Source organism: Ziziphus jujuba, chromosome 4 (assembly GCF_031755915.1).
Source record: "Ziziphus jujuba cultivar Dongzao chromosome 4, ASM3175591v1".
Classification (NCBI taxonomy): Eukaryota; Viridiplantae; Streptophyta; class Magnoliopsida; order Rosales; family Rhamnaceae; genus Ziziphus; species Ziziphus jujuba.
Window position 1 is genome coordinate 26,901,107 of NC_083382.1, and position 11,927 is coordinate 26,913,033.

Here is an 11,927-nt window from a genome sequence, read left to right on the forward strand (position 1 = left end):
GGTTTCAACAGCGGTACTGTCGGGACACTGAAGTGCCGTTTGCAAGTTTCTCTCTTTAATCTCCCCGCCAGTCGGTGCTCAGAATGCTGGGTATCGGAGGGCATCACTGGTATACGGTGTGGCGCGTCAAGTACAAATTATTCGGATAGAAATTTCAAACCCCAAAGAGTACAAAATTATTTATTATAATTTATTGTAGTTTATTTATATTTGGGCTATTTATTTATTTATTTATTTTTTATTAATTTATTTGGTCCCTTGGTTTTCGGGAAGTACGAATATTGGGTTTTGTGAAAATGTTTTAAAAGGGGAACATTTCCAACGGAGTGAATAGTGAGGGTTTTGAGAGAAATTGTTACCTCAATTGTTTATTTATTTATTTATTTAATTGTTCGGTATTGATTAATTAAATCCCTTTATTTGGTATACTATTAATATTAAAGGTGTACAGTAGATAGGGTCACTCACTGAGATGATTAGCATCTCACGCTCTTAAATTCCGTTCCCCTAGGTCCAGGTTGGGAGATGTTGATCGTCCGGGGTGAGCCCGACGTCTCAGCTCGTTGCCGAAAGTCCAAGAAGTATTTCTTCCCTTTTTCCTCTTCATCTTGTATTGTTTCCGTATCTGTCATTGTATAAATTCCACATTTATTTGTATAATGCTTTGTATACTGTATTGGACGTGTAGTTATTATTTATGCACTGAGTTGCTGTTATTTGGAGTGCTGAAATTTGTGGATTCAACTTGTAGTATTGTGGGAGGAATAAGGGGATGAACATAGAAGTGTGTTTTCAGTGCAGGTAATTTTTGGTTAGTCCTACCCTTAGGGGAGGTGCTGCCAGATTTTCCGTTGGAAGGTTCGATGGTATTTTCCTGGGATCAGGGCTTGTCTAGGGTTCCGGAGAAGGAATTCTAGATGGGTCCTGACAATAATATTTCGCGTAAGTTAATTTTACTTGATGGAAAGTACCAAAAAATTTGTTAAATTAATTAGAATTTAAAGCTGGGAGAGGTATAAATATGACTTGTTATTATAAGTTAAGAGTTTTGGGGATTAAGTGTTCTAACTGGGTTTGTCCTACATCAATTATAAAATAAGATCAAGAAAATGCATAAGAGTTCAGAGATTGTTTCCACATGCTTAAGAAATTGAACCACTAACGACTACATTTTTTATATCTAATCATGCAAACCTAGATTAAATCTTAACCATGAATGTACAGCTAGTTTAGACAAGCTATAAGAACAAACAAGAAAGTCGAAACAGAGCGTTTCCACGCTAATATTTCATAAAATTACTTAAATAAAACTTCAATAAACTACTTAATAATACAAGTAAAGGGTGAGATGGAACCAGAATCACCATGAACGTAGTACTATGCTGTGATTACGAAAACACATCCTGAACCAAATTAAAATAAAACAATAAAGTTAAAAAAATAAAATAAAATAAGTCATTCTGGATAAGACTCGATAATGGAGAGTATGGCTTGAATTTTGATAATTTTATAGAGAGTGAAACCTCCGTCGTTCAATATTTTCTTCCACTCCTTCTCAGTTCTCTCTTTCCCTCCAGAGGTATGTGGAAGCATTAATAGATCAATTACTGTTCACATTTCATCGAAAATCTCATTACCATCAGACTTCACAAAAATGTCCAAAATAATAACTTTTCCATTTTTCTCTCCTATTGCTTTCCTGCAATTTCTCAATATCTGCTTGGCCTCTAAGCTCTGCCTCTGCTTCATAATTTGCTTCCATGTTTTCGATCACTTTCGACTCTCAAAGTATATGCTTTCTGTTTCTTTAAATCAAGTGGTGGACTAAGCCATTTAAGCTTTCATTTACATCCACCAGTGTTGTGATCTACAACTACTTAATAATAATTAAGCAGCCAAAATTAATTTAAGCTTTCTTTTACTTTAGTAAAAAATATATAAATTTATATATGCGGCCCACAATGGTAATAATAAATGGAAATTGTATTCTATTATATTACATATTTGCTGTACATTTGTTGTATTTTAACTATTTCTTTTTCTTTCTTGTCTCTTTTCCTTTTTAATTATTAGCTGTCTTTTAAAATCATAACCAAAGGAAGTGTTAAATGGTGAACACAAGTTGTCTAATTAATCAAATATCAAATGAAAAAAAAATAATAATAATTGTCTAATTAATCATTAATTGATCATTGTTTGGACAAAACAAAATTTTAACCCAATCAAAAGAATAATATTAGATATATAACAAAAGAGCAGCTTTTATTTATGTATGCTTTTTTTTTTTTTTTAATGTATGTTTAACTAATTTAGTTTATTGACCCAAAAAAAAAAGTTTATTTATCTGAGCTCCCAACTACCCGTCCATTTCCTTGTCCCTTGGGCTGAGTTGAACCTAATATAAGTTGATGATTTAATAGGAGAGAATATATTGTGAAGCAAATATGCAAATGTGGAAAGTTGTCCCTATTTTATATTTGACGAAGGTTGGTCTCAATTCTTCAAGTAACTCAACTCGGAACAATATAAAAGCAATATTTTTAACAGAAAACATGCTAGCTTATATATAGAAAATAAGTTTTAAAATAAAGTGAAATACATACTATATAATAACTTGGTGACATATTGCAATGATGTTTACCAATTATTGTCCATTTCTACTACCAACTCCACCATGGTCCACAGAAGTAAAATGTTTCATTCACAAGTGGTGAATATTCACGAGTGATATGGTATAAATCTAATTGGTTGGCCTGCTAGCAACTTTCATACATATCATTTGTAAACCTCTTAATATGCGCATAATATTATTCCCCACTAGAAAATGTGAAAGCTGTTTTCCAACATTAAATATTCAGCAAGTTAATTGATCCTTCAAAGCTAATAAAGGTCATGTAGATGTAGACAATCACATTCTCATTTTTGGTTGTGTATTAAAAGATTATGGATTTACATTAGAGTTTGATTATCACTTGATCTTTTTTAATATTTTTGAATCGATCCCACTATGTCAAATGAATAAGTACATAAGTTGTTTGGAGCATTAAAGGCTTAAACTTATTAGAGAAAACAGAAACATCATCTTTCTAGCAAAAACAAAAAAAAAACAAAAAAAACAGAAACATCATCTTATTTATTGGATTAAAATGCGGTACAAAACTAAGATTGCAATATTAAACATTATGCACAATGCCCCTTTTTTTAGTATTTCAAATTAATATTCTCCTAATATATATTAAATTCCAGGACTCTCACTGTGGATAGGCCTCAATAATAGATAGTAAGGTTGGGATCTTGATAATCTTGTAGCTAGGAAACCCTCCTTCGTTCAAAATCTTCCATTCCATCTCTGTCCTTTCCTTTCCTCCTGAGGAATGTGCAATCATTTGCAGATCAAATGCCAAACCAATCTCATCCAAAAGTTCATCTCCTTGTGCCTCCAAAACAACTTCCACTATAATTATTTTCCCACCTTTCTCTGGTATTGCTTTCTTGCAGTTCTTCAATATCTTCACACAATCTTCGTCGCTCCAATCATGCATTACCCACTGTATCAAGTATATAATATGTTATATATGGCTTTTTTTTTTTTCCCTTTTTTCTTTTCTCTCTATTTTGATATTTTGTATAAAGACGCGTGCATCATAATTAATCATTAAATATTTCAATTTCCTAACGAGAATCTAGTAAAAGAAAAAAAATATACATAGACAGTTACATTTTTACTTTCTTTATAGAGCTTGCATAACCTTTTTAATGTTGTTTGTCATTTCAAAATAAAATATAGGACATGAATAAATGACAGAACTTTATTTATTATTTTCTTTTCTAGATAGAATTTAGGTCGAAAAAATAATCAAAGTACCAGGAGGTCAGTCACATCAAAACTATAAAAATTTATAACTCTTTTTTTTTTTTTTTTTTGGTCAATATAAAAATTTATAACTCTTCTGTATGCATATAATTTTGGATCAATTATACTTTGATATTCTCCGTTTTCAGTTTTAAATTTACCACATTTTACCCTTTATTTTTGATTTAGCATACACTAAGCCTTCTATAAATTTAATAGTTATAGTTTTTAACATTGAATGCAATAATGGAGTATAGGCTGCAATTTAATAGTTATAGTTTTTAACCTCTAATGCAATTATGGAATATAGGCTGCAATTTAATAGTCATAGTTTTTAACCTCTATACAAATTGAATTGGATATTTTTATATTTTGCTGAGTTATATAAAGCATCCTAAAGATAATCATTTATTGGTTGGTATTAAAGAATTTGGTTTTTGATAAATCTGCACCAAAATAAAAACTAGAAGTCTTAATATGGTGGGTTTTAAATTAATGGTATGAATTTCAACGTCTTGAAATTATAAAAATATTAAAATACAATTAATTTTATAATTTTTAAATATTTTTGGTTTCAAAAATGGGTAATGGGAAACACAAAATTAGGTATAGGGTATATAAAATTAAATTTATTTTAAGAGTTAATTACATTTTAATGCTTTTAACATATAAATTTTTTTTAATTTAAACAGTCAATTTTTAAAAATAGTAATTTAGATTTTAATTTTTAGACTTATTGTAACATAGTTTGATTTTTCAATTTTAATCAAACAAATTGATATCTTTTTTCTTTTTCTTTTTTTAATCACAAAACCTTACAGATTTAAATTACCAAAATGCACTTAGCCCTATCTCTAATAATGTAACACCCCGTCCCAAAGTACAACGGAAATTTTCCAACTTTGACCGTTGACCGTTGACTTTGACTTTGATCGTTGACCAAAGGGGCCAAAAGTTGACTTTTTGTTCCGGTTGGAATTCTAGGTTGACTGAGGTATCGTTACGAAGTACACGTTGGCACGAGTTCGTAGACTAGTAGCACGTTGAAAACGGAGCTACGGTTTGAAAGTTATGGGCAAAACAAATTGAGGTGCAAGTAGTCCAAAAGGTGCCGGGAGTTGACTTTTTCTTGTTGTATAATTTTGTTTTGACTCTTGTATGGTTGTAAAGTACTCGTCGATACGAGTTTATAGACTAGCGGCACGCTTAAATTGGACATTTGGTTAAAAAGATATGGATGTTTGAAGTTCGCCGGATATCGTAATATTTTATTATATCTGGCTTAAGTGCACAGTAACGCCACGTGTCATTACCTGATGGGTCCACGTTGATGAACAGTATCACCCACGGTGGCTTTTATTTGGCAAAAACGCCGGGGAAGAGAGAGAAAGAGAGAGAGAGAGAAAATCGACGGGCCACCAGAATCGTCCAATTTTCCGGCCGATCCTTGCTACACGCGCCGGCCAGACGGAAGCGGCTTCCCATTTCAGGCCAAACCCCAAAATCTCACAGCCGATGGTCGCCGGGACGCGCCCGGATCGAGACGGCGAAGCTCTCCGGAGATTTTTCCCTCCACCGCCGTTTGCCCTGTTTCCGGCTATTTTTAGGCCACATGCGCCAAAGACCCCTCACCACCTCCTCATTTCCGGCCAGCCCACCAAATTTCATGGCCACCGGACCTCCGACGCGCCGGGATCAGAGCGTTTTCCGGCGAGGCGCCAAAAATCTTCAAACCCCGATTTCTCCGCCGTCCGGCTTCGTTTGCCTCACCGCTGGTCCCGTTGGAATCCTCTCCCCTCGATCTACAAAACCGCCAAAAATCTCAGCCAACGGCCACCGCACGCGCTGCCGCCGGCGACGGTTGCCGGTGACCGCGACGGCTCTCCGGAAGTTACTGTTCCGGCGAGTATCCAGTTGCACCGCCTGTCTTTGTCCACTGTTTCCAACTTCCTGAATTCAAATCCGGCATCCTTTTCCGCCAATTCGCGATGGTTTGGGAGAATTGAGGAGTCGAATCCCGAAAGCTTTCCGGCGAGATTCCGGCCATCTCGGGTCCGATCACCGGAAAGTAAGACCGAATCCGTGATCCTCATCACTCGAGCTTCGATTCGATATATAACTCGTAACTTTTAGTTGTCGTTGTGTTCGCTCCCCGGGTACCCATTTGGGAATTACCCGAATAAAATATTGATATATTTGGTTGGTGTACTGTGGATGTTTTAGGTGCACGCGCGAGTAGTGGAGTTGATCCTATGGAGGATCTTAGCTGATTTACGCGCTTAAGGTGAGTGACCCACCTTTAAAAATATTTTGGGCAATTAATTATGTTTAATTGGTATTTGAATTATGCTCATGTGGTACGATTTAGTTATGATTTTATTGTGATTTAATTTATTTATTATGCATGAGCAAAGTATATTTCGGTAATAATCGTACGTGGTTTTAAGTATTATTTTGGGCATAATTGGTTTAAATATTTTATGAAAATATTTGTTAAATTGGTGGTTTAATTTTATAATTATGCCCACGGTATTTTATCTGTTGAACCTCGTATTACGAGAAAATTATGGTTTATTTGTTATCGATGTTTTCGTACCGGTTTGTTAAATAAAAATATGTGGGATGGTAAGTGTGAAAATTTAATATATTTCCCACGGTAATTTTGGAAAACGGTATGGTTGGTTTAATAATTATTTTAGACGCACTCATACAGTATTGGTGTTCTAGTGTATGTACACGTGGTTTAGCACGCAAGTATTATGTGGTTTAGCGCGCAAGTATTATGTCTCCCGTGGTTGCCATTGGACCATGGGCAGGCAAGTTTGTTATTGGCCACAGCCGCCCCCCTCCTTGGCCGGGATGACGGTTTCAGCAACGGTACTGTCGGGACGCCGAAGTGTCGTTTGCAAGTTTCTCTCTTTAATCTCCCCGCCAGTCGGTGCTCGGGACGCTGAGTATCGGAGGGCATCACTGGTATATAGTGTGGTGCGTCAAGTGTAAATTTTCAAATAAAGTTTCAAACCCCAAAAGTGTTCAAAAGTTATTTATTATGATTTATTACATTTTGATTATATATTGGGGTATTTATTTATTTATTGTTTATCAAATGGTTTGATCCCTTGGTTTTCGGGAAGTACGAATATCGGATTTTGTAAAATTGTTTTAAAAATGGAACATTTCCAACGGAGTGATTAGTGAGAGTTTTGAGGGAAAATTATTATTTCCAACTGTTATTATTATTTATTTATTAATTGTTGGTATTAATTTAATTCCCTTATTTGTTATTATTATTATTATTATTAAAAGTGTTCAGTAGCTAGGGTCACTCATTGAGATGATTAGCATATCACATTTTTAAGTTCCGTTCCCTTAGGTGCAAGGGGTGGTAGACGTTCTTCCGGGACGAACCAATTCTCCGCCGCTATTGTGTTTCGAGAAGTACTTTTGTACTCATTCATTTCAGTTGTATTATTTTTTTCATCTTTGTTGTATTTCTGTTAATTAGCACTTCATAAAAGCTCTGTATACTATTTGGACACTTATGTTTTATTGTACTGGGCTGCTGTTATTGTTGTGAAGTGCTGTAAAATTGTGGAATCGATTTGTAGTTTTGCGGGAGGAATAAGGGGATGAGTATAGAAGTGTGATTTCAGTGCAGGTAAATTTTGGTAAGTCCTACCCTTAGGGGAGGTGCTGTCGGATTTTCCGTTGGAAGGTTCAGTGGTATTTCCCTGGGATCAGGGCTTGTCTAGGGTTCCGGGGAGGAAAAATGGACAGGTCCTGACAAATAATGTGTTGAATTAGACCTTTCAATTCAAATATTCTCATTTTTTCGGTATTCCCAAATTCCCACATTATTTATTTATTCTTTTATGGGGTGTTTGGTAAAAGAGAAAGTATTGAAAGAAACTGATTATTGGGAATCAGTTTCTTGGGATTCAATTTCTTAAGAATGAGCTTTCTTGGGATTCTTTTTACAGTGTTTGGTTAATTATAGAGGAAAATAGGACTTACAAGTAATTAAAAAATTTATACACTAAAATTAAAGGATAAAATTATATTTAGAAAAATATGTACTCAGCAAATTTTAGAATGACACCTCTTTTATAGGATCCATTTTCCTTATCCGTTTCCCACATTACGAGATTTATTTTCCATTGGGACCTACAAATTCCTTCTCCTAAAAATTATCCAAGCATGAGAAAATTTTACTTTCCTAGAAAATTTTAGATTCCCACTAACTTTACCATAGCGAATTCTCATTTCTTGTTTCGAGGTCGTTCTGATTAATAATAATAATAATAAATTAGAAAAAAATAATAATGATAATAATTTCTACAGCCACTTTAAAGTTTGTCATTACGTGAACGTAACTTCTTCTGACTTTGAAAATGTAACAGCCTAGACCGGTTGGAGAGGGACACGAAGCGGTCTTTATAAGGTTGTGGATACCTCTCTCTTCAAGACGCGTTCCTGGGAGGGAAAGTAAAACCGTGAGGGGGGCTACAGCCTGGAATACCCCAAAGCGGACAATATCTTGATTGGGCCTGGGAGGCCCGGGCTAGTGGGACTGGCAGGTTAAAGAGGTGGGACCTCTAACCATCAAGACGCGTTTTAAACCCGTGAGGGGCTAGGTAGCTGGGGCTAGGAGGGCCTTGGGCCTGAACCCGGTGAACCCAAAGCGGACAATATCTTGATGCAGGTGGTCTATGCAGGTGTGCCAGCGAGGACACTGGGCCCCAAGGGGGGAGGATTGTAACATCCCACATCGGTTGGAGAGGGGCACGAAGCGGTCTTTATAAGGCTGTGGATACCTCTCCCTTCAAGACGCGTTCCTGGGAGGGAAAGTAAAACCGTGAAGGGGGCTACGGCCTGGAATACCCCAAAGCAAACAATATACAAATTGAATTGGATATTTTTATATTTTACTGAGTTATATAAAGCATCCTAAAGATAATCATTTATTGGTTGGTATTAAAGAATTTGGTTTTTGACAAATCTGCACCAAAATAAAAACTAGAAGTCTTAATATGGTGGGTTTTAAATTAATGGTATGAATTTCAACGCCTTGAAATTATAAAAATATTGAAATACAATTAATTTTATAATTTTTAAATATTTTTGGTTTCAAAAATGGGTAATGGGAAACACAAAATCAGGTATAGGGTATATAAAATTAAATTTATTTTAAGAGGTAATTACATTTTAATGCTTTCAACATATAAATTTTTTTTAAATTTAAACAGTCAATTTTTAAAAATATTAATTTAGATTTTAATTTTTAGACTTATTGTAACATAGTTTGATTTTTCAATTTTAACCAAACAAATTGATATCTTTTATTTATTTATTTTTTTAATCACAAAACCTTACATATTTAAATTACCAAAATGCACTTAGCCCTATCTCTAATAATGTGTTGAATTAGACCTTTCAATTCAAATATTCTCATTTTTTCGGTGTAACCTCTATTTCCAAATTCCCACATTATTTACTTATTCTCTTATGAGGTGTTTGGTAAAAGAAAAAATATTGAAAGAAACTGATTCTTGGGAATCAGTTTCTTGGGATTCAGTTTCCTGAAAATGAGTTTTCTTTGGATTCTTTTTACAGTGTTTGGTTAATTATAGAGGAAAATAGGACTTACAAATAATTAAATAAATTTATACACTAAAATTAAAGGATAAAATTGTATTTAAAAAAATATGTAATATCATTTTCTCAGCGAATTTTAGAATGACACATCTTTCATAGAATCCATTTTTCGTATCTGTTTCCCACATTACGAGATTTATTTTCCATTGGAACCCACAAATTTCTTCTCTAAAAAATTATCCAAACATGAAAAAATTTTATTTTCCTAGAAAATTTTAGATTCCCACTAACTTTACCATTACCTAAACACCCCATTAGCGAATTTTCATTTTTTGTTTCGAGGTCGTCGTGATTAATAACAATAATAATAAATTAAAAAAAATAATAATGATAATAATTCCTGCAGCCACTTTAAGGTTCGTCATTATGTGAACGTAACTTCTTCTGACTTTGAAAATGTGGGGGTTGAATTTTGATTTACAAATATTAACCCAAAAACTAACAATAAATAAATAAATAAATAACCGGATGGTGAGAATGGAACTTGCCTTCAAGAAAAGCGCATCAGCACTAGGAACGCCCTGAAACATATCACCTCCAACATGGGAAACACCAGGGTAGGAGGGAGCTGTGACAGTGACACGTGGCAAATCAAAGTTGATCCCTTTGATGTGCAGATACGATTTCACGATCTCAGAAATTGCCGCACCGATCCCACAACCGACATCCACCATGATCCCACATGGTCGAACCCATCTTCATATTCCGAGACAATCATCCTCATCAAGAACCTGGATGTACATTCCATCCCATTGTTGAACAATTTGTTAAATTCCGAATTTCGAGACACAAAGTCCCAAATCTCACGACCATGGACTTTCTTGAAGGCAATGCCACCTTCTTTAATGCATTGACTAAAACAATGCCATGGAGACATTAGCCATGGATGGGTCTCCACTACAAACATCGAAGCCAGAGTTAGGTCCGAGTCATGTAGTATCCATTTGGACGAGTGGGTCAGACCGTAGAGAGTTTCTCCGCCGTCTGACTGATCATGTTGTGCGGTGAATATGTTTCTGCGAACCTTTTTTGAATTGTTGTCTGTCTTTTGGGTTCCTCGATGAAGATTGAAAGATTTTTTGGTAATTGTTGCCGGTGTAGGAAAGAAACTTGGTTGTGTAAACCTTGTTCTCTCTCTCTCTCTCTCTCTCTCGCTCTCTCTCTCTCTCTCTCTCTCTCTCTCTCTCTCGCTCTCTCTCTCTCTCTCTCTCTCTCTTATATATGTGGATAATTTGGATTATCATATGTACCTTTGTTTATCTTTTGAATGGTTGATACCAATCTATTAAAAAAATCAATTTTAAATTTTTATTATTTTTTTTTGAATGTATTACTTTTATAATTGTTGTTTTTCACTATTATCAACTTTAAATTTGACATAATTTTAACTAAAAACAAAATAATAATAACCTTAGTGCTATAAATTAAATTCATAAAATTTAATAAAAATATTATTAAAATTAAAATTTTAAATCCTCTTATAGATAAGGAAATTAATTTTTATTAGTTGAAATGATTTAAATTATTATTATTATAATATTTTTTGCTAACATTTGAGAATTTATATTCACCATAAATGATACAAAACCAATGCCACCATAAAATATACACAAGTAAATGCTAAAAGAATGACTTTCAATTTCTTTAATTTTTTTTCTTCATGTTTAATGTGTTAAAAAACAAAATCTTCTTCATTATTTATTTTTACAAATTTCTTTACTCAAAATAAATTTTAAAAATATTTTATTAGAATAATTCACATTTATTTTGAATTTGGACCATATTTTTATTATTTTATGCCTAGATCTTTTTAAAGGTTTTAAATTTTTAATTAATTCTATTTTTTTCAATTATTTTTTTCTTTTATTTCAATATTTTAAACTCATAACCTTTGCATTATGCTTATCACCTAAAAAAACTTCACTTAATTAATTAATTCTAGTTAAAAATTGGTTTTCATATTGCTAGTAAGCATATCTTAGCGAACTAAGTTATATGTACATATTGTCGTAAACTAAGTTATATAGATATTACATAACTGTTTTTTTTTTTTTTTTTTTTTTTTTTTTGGAAGAAAAAAATTTACTCGAAAATTCGTACATTACATGCAGATAGCTTGGAAGGCTTACTACTCTTGACATAGAAAGCCATAAACGTCCACGCAACATTTTGCTTAGCGATTTCTTCTTTTTCGTTTTTTGGGCAAAAATTTTAGGCTTTTTTTCAGTTTTTTGGCAAACTATTGAGGCAGATATGACGATTCACCTATAAAAAAAAAAAAAAAATTGGGGCAGATATGACAACAACTTTTTGGTTCCATAAACTTAAACAGGAGAGGAGCCGGATTTTGAGAAAGTGGACACAGATTAACGGTATATATATATATATAAAGACATTTAATAATAGAAATATAGTTTAA

At 33.6% G+C, this 11,927-nt stretch overlaps 1 pseudogene; it reads right to left on the minus strand.

The window, feature by feature from the left end:
* Positions 1-3,251: 3,251 nt before the first annotated feature.
* Positions 3,252-10,685, minus strand: LOC132803582 (xanthohumol 4-O-methyltransferase-like; annotated as a pseudogene).
* Between the last annotated feature and the right edge of the window lie 1,242 nt (positions 10,686-11,927).